The sequence below is a fragment of the Dromiciops gliroides genome, chromosome 1 (assembly GCF_019393635.1).
Source record: "Dromiciops gliroides isolate mDroGli1 chromosome 1, mDroGli1.pri, whole genome shotgun sequence".
Classification (NCBI taxonomy): Eukaryota; Metazoa; Chordata; class Mammalia; order Microbiotheria; family Microbiotheriidae; genus Dromiciops; species Dromiciops gliroides.
Window position 1 is genome coordinate 375,991,478 of NC_057861.1, and position 5,866 is coordinate 375,997,343.

Consider the following 5,866-nt stretch of genomic DNA (forward strand, 5'->3'; position numbering starts at 1 on the left):
GTAGTTGCCAAGAAAGCCCAAGTCAGAAGAGGAAGGAGCTCTAGTAAAGGACAGAAAGGAAAGGGGGGATTTTTAAGTTGATAGTGAAAGTGTGGAGGAAGATAATGGGAGTGGTCATCAGTTACCATGAGATAGATTAGTACCAGGTCAAGGACTCTCCAAGACTAACTAGATTTACCAAGGCAAGCAAAGAGGTATCAAATACAAAGCTGCTCCTACTTCTATCATTCCATCCCATATGGTCATCAGCATAGCTCACAGGACAGGAGAAGGCCCTGAGAAAAGCCATGTAAACTGGAAAAGAGGTCATGAGGGGAAAAGACTCTGCTCCTAAAGGCCATGTAAAAAGGTGGGAAAATCCTTCCACCTAGTGTTGGCTTTGAGCCCTATCTCTGCCAGGCACCCAGTCAAAGATTATTCCAAAATTCCAAACCACTCTTGCTACCAGCATAGGTGGGCTGGATCACCTTACCCATATGTTCAGTGATAGGGAGCAAATGTGTATAGGTGTTCTTGGAATAGAGGGTTTGATAACTTTTACATAATCCATGGAAAATAGTCTAAAGTCATTGAAGAGGAAGTAGAAATGGTCAGGAACTCTATTCACTTACCCCAAAAGTGATGGGACACTCATAGTCAAAAGGATGTGTGCTGAAGTGGGTTGTTTTGGTTAAGCTAAATTATTTTGTCAGAATTCCCTCCCACTCCACTCCACCAGCAAATAATTGTATTGAAATTTATCCATTTTTGAAATCCCAATTCCAATGTAACTTCTTCCCTGATAATTCCCTCCCTACTCAGTAATGTTAATTGAGAGTCACATACTGTTAAATCTGGAATATTATTGAGATCATCTAATTTAATTCCTTCATTTATAATTTAGCATTTAATACAGCAAGTTGACCTGGAAATAGAATCCTTATTCCTTGCTTTTCTTTCCAGTGATCATTTCAGCCTATCATGCAACTTTTCCCATGGAACTTTACATAGTTTTTGGGGGGGTATAACTTCATTATATATTTACTCTTACTATTGTGTCTTATATGTATCATATTACTCCACTAAGCAACATAGTCTGTACACAGTGCTGTTTAATAATGTTCATTGCAACTAACTGAGCAAGAGACAGAAGCAACTAAAATTTAGAAGGAAAATTAACTAGTTATCAACCCTAATCTAAGGTTCCTTAGGCTGGTTCTATTAAGTGTTTACCATCCCAGCAATCCTAAGACCTTTTAGCAAATAATGTATAGGTTTTTGTGTTCTGCTGAATCTCATTTAATGAAATAGAAATGGGCAGCTAGGGGGCCCTGGATTCAGGAGGATCTGAGTTCAATGAAACAGAAACAATTATCCAACTCTCTCTTAAAAATGAAAGAAAGGATGATTTGATTAAAATTTTTAAGTTTATAGGCTTTCAGTCACATTTCTAGTTCAATGTGAATGTACAGATGTATCATAAATACCTTCTATAAGATATGAGAATTTCTTTCTTAAAATTAACCTAAGGAGGGGCAGCTGGGTGGCGCAGTAGATAGAGCACCGCCCCTGGAGTCAGGAGGACCTGAGTTCAAATTTGGCCTCAGACACTTAACACTAGCTGTGTGACCCTAGGCAAGTCACTTAACCCCAATTGCCTCACCAAAAAAATAAAAAATAAAAAAAATAAAATAACCTAAGGAATATAGACAAATAAACTTTCTCCAAAATGAGATGGAACTGGTTTTCAAATCAATATCTGTCCAAGGGTTCCACTGGAGTCACTTGATGCAAGGTCATGCAGAATATCAGCTCTAAGCCAAGGAATGAAGAAAAAGAAAGAGATAGAGAGATAATTGAGAGATGGTGGGAGAGGAAGAGAATGAAGAAGGAATAGAGGTAGGGAAGAAGGAAGAAAAAGAGGGGAGAGGAAGGGAGAAAGAGAGAAAGAAAGGGGAGAGAGAAAAGGCAAGAGGGTCAGTGTGAGAGATGGACAGAGTCAAAGAAATACATCAAGCAATAAAGAGACAGAGACAGAGAAAAGAGAAACAGGGAGAAAGATATTCTGAAAGAAAGAAGAGATAGAGCAAAAACATAGATAGAATTCTACCCTATTCCAGTCAATCTCACATTTTAAATTGTATTTTTTTCTTATTGTTGTTATTATGTTAAAAATTTATTTATTGGTCCCATAAGGCCTCTGGTCGGAAGCTCTGTTCTCTCTTCCGGCTTTCCACCTTAATGCAAGATCAAGGAGAAAAGGAAAACCCCATGTGGGAACTATGCATCCAAAAGTTATGCCTCAACATCTGTGTTAGGGAGAGTGGGGATTGGCTGACCCAAGCTGCCAAAGTGTTGAAACAGCTCACAGGCAAAACCCTAGTGATCTCCAAAGCTTGCTATACTGTCAAATCTTTTTGGAATCAGGAGAAATGTGAAGATCTCAGTTCACTCTGCAGTTTGTGGGGCCAAAGCTGAAGAGATTCTGGAGAAGGGGCTAAAGGTGTGAGAATATGAGTTAAGGAAAAATAACTTCTCAGACAGGGACAACTTTGTCTTTGGGATCCCAGAGCATATCAGCTTGGGGATTAAATATGACCCAAGCATTGGCATCTATGACTTCGACTTTTATGTGGTGCTGGGGAGGCCCAGCTTGGGCATTGCAGACAAAAAGCAGAGGACAGGCTGCATCAGGGCCAAACATAGAATTGGCAAAGAGGAAGCCATGTTCTTCCAGCAGATGTACATTGGCATCATCCTTGCTGCCAAATAAAGAGCTGTATTTTCGATAAAAGTTCAATGAAATGATCCCTAAAGTGTAAAAAAAATTAATAATAGTAATAATAACAAATATGTATATATATATATATCAGATTTAATTATATTTCTCATAAAATCTGTGTTTGGCCCTGTCCTCATGGAGCCTGGAGTTCTTTTACCACATGAGAGTGCGATGGAAGCCATCAGGTGAGAGTGGCCTTTTTTAACTCAGAATTGGGAACTCAAACCTCTTGTTAGAGAGTTAGAGTTAGAGTTTTCTTGTCTAACTGTGGACATAAATCTGATCCATTAATAACCATACTTTCAAGTGGAGGATCACTACAAATGTGAGCCAGATTTTACAATTCTACCCCAAAGGATTACTCATGTGACCTTACACAAAGAAACTGGAAGGACATGAGATAGAGCAGATCACTAAATATCAAGAAAATTAAGAAAATTTTCACACAATAAAATGACCTGGCTTCTTCTTCTCACACATACACAAGAAGTGTATATCCACATCACTGAAGTGAACTCCTTTATTAAAGATATCACATAGACTAGGACTTGAAAATGTATGTAAAAATGTAAATGTACCTTTATATATAAACATACATAGATATAGACACACACATATACATGCATACATATATGTATATGTACTATTTATTAATCTCTTTTTTTTGTTCATGGTAAAAACCACAGGAGATTTGATATGTTAATAGGAAATATCCAGTGACAGAGAATTCAGAAGTACAATATCAAAAACAAGCCACAGCTGTCTTCTCATTTAGCACAAATTTGAAGACTCTTACCTTGCAGTTTCCATTCTGCTATCATTCCATAATTCTGGTGTGCCAAAAACATGAATCTTATAGTTAAGATTTCCCTGAGCTATGCAGATATTGCACGTGGGAACTTTCTCTTTTACCACTTTTTCCCTTTGTTTATTCATGATGGAAACAACTCATAAGGCAGAAATTTCACATAACAAGCTAAAATACATGGCAGATTTACTTCCACATAGCCTATGTTTCTATAAATATTGGGACATATGAGGGGATTCTTTAATGATTCTACAAGTGAGTTATTGATTTCTGCTATTTCAGTGAAAGAAAATAAGCTCAAATTTCTCATTTTGATATAAATAAAATGCACTTAAAATTAATTGTGTGGGTATACGAGAAAAGTTCATATAAGCTTTTCACCTTTATAGGCAAGAGGTTAAAAGATAAATTAAGAATACCTTCAACTTTGAATATCCTTGACATAACCTTGGTTGGAGATTTTTATTTTCCGGTTTCTTGTGTTCCAAAGTCCAAAAACAGTTTTATCACCAGGTTGCCAGTGTATTTGTGATACTCTATTTTGTGAGTAGCTAGGCTGTTTCTAGGAAAACAGGTAGGTGTGTGTCCACACATTTGTATGTATGCGTACATACATACATATATGCATAGATAATGTATGTATGTATATATACACATAATATATATATATACACATAATATGTATTTATAAATAGAGAAAGGTCATAAATACATATGTATGTCAATATATCAAGATTATTTTAGCTTTCTTAGAAGTTTTAAGAAAACAAATGACTATTCAATGACACTGATAATAAACATCAAACAAGGCATAAGCAGGTAAATATGTGCATGTTAAAATGATTTGCTGTCATGATGGAGATCTAGCACAAAGCTCAGTATGAGGAAGGATTGTCTGTCATGTCATTAGTGAGATGCTTTAGATGAGAGTGTTTAAAGAATTGATTGTATGAAGACCCAAGACACTGCTGAATTTCATGGAAAAAGTCTATAATTACTCAAAAGAATTTAATCTGTCCATCCACAAAGAAAGTTAAAAAAAAATTTCTGTCACATTATAAATATGTATCTGAATGGTAACTTATAAATCTTGTCCCAAAATTTATATGTCTTAGGAAGATATATTGCAAGCTGGATTGAGCTGACAAGTGTGAAGAAAGCAGGCTGGATTGTTTTGGGGTAATTGCAAAGCATATGTGTTGACTCCAATCTTCTACAAAGAGCCAAGCAAACGCTATATTATTGTTGATATATATCATTATCCCTATAACATCACTGCCTCTGAAGTGTTACAGATGAAAATCACATATGGGAAAATGGAAAATCCCAGGATAAGTATAAACAGCATACAATATGTAAGGTAGGAAGAACTAAAAAGAAGAACAAGAATAAAAGATATCATAGAAGAATTGTTTGATAGAAAAAGAAGTTGTGATGGTCATATGATGAGAAATAGATATGAAGGTGGACTGTCCTTCAATTTCTTTTTCTTGTCTTATTGTTATAATTAGTATTTCTAAAGCAATATTGAATAACAGTGGTGATAATGGGTATATTTGCTTCTAGCCATTACAGATACTACTTGCTGATTTTCAAAGGTGGACTGTCAAAGGTCTGCCTGGAACTCTTGTATCTCTGAAATAAACCAAGGAAAGTCTTCAAGGCCTAGGTTGGATCTACTGTGATGAACATTTTTGAGGACATGGGTTGGTGTTGAACAGGATGGAAAAGCCTGGAGGTGTTAAAATCCACATCATTAAAATACCATACCTTATCAATGAAATTACAGATATATTTGAGTATTTTTTGAGAGTATGTTTCATCTTTCTATCATGTTAAATGATTTCAAGAAATGGTCTTTGACCACTATAGGTTTATTTACAACTCATAAGTCATGGGATTCTAGGGGTAGAAATCTATTATAAATCAAATATGTTATAAGATTATTATATACTGTATAACCAAAATAAAATAGTTCTGTTGTGTACTTCACCTGCAATATTGTTATGCACGTTGTTGTTACAAAAATAAGTATATTATTCTGAAAGGATTAACATTTACCCTTTACCTAATGTAACTGATGATTTAACAGACTAATTAAATTATCTGATGTAAATGGTCTCTATTAATATTGTGAGCAAGACTGTGTCAAGTTTTTCATTTAAGTCAAATTTTTTTGGAGGGAAAAATGAACAAACATCATATTATTAGAAATGGTTCCTGAATATACATATTTTGTGTTATTGTTTTTCTCTTTACAAGAGGCAGAAATATTAAAAATGTCCTGTGTTATTTAG

The 5,866-nt window shown here is 35.2% G+C and overlaps 1 pseudogene; it reads left to right on the forward strand.

Moving 5' to 3' along the window:
- The first annotated feature begins 2,220 nt into the window (after nucleotides 1–2,220).
- On the forward strand, nucleotides 2,221–2,752 carry LOC122737244 (annotated as a pseudogene).
- Nucleotides 2,753–5,866: the final 3,114 nt, after the last annotated feature.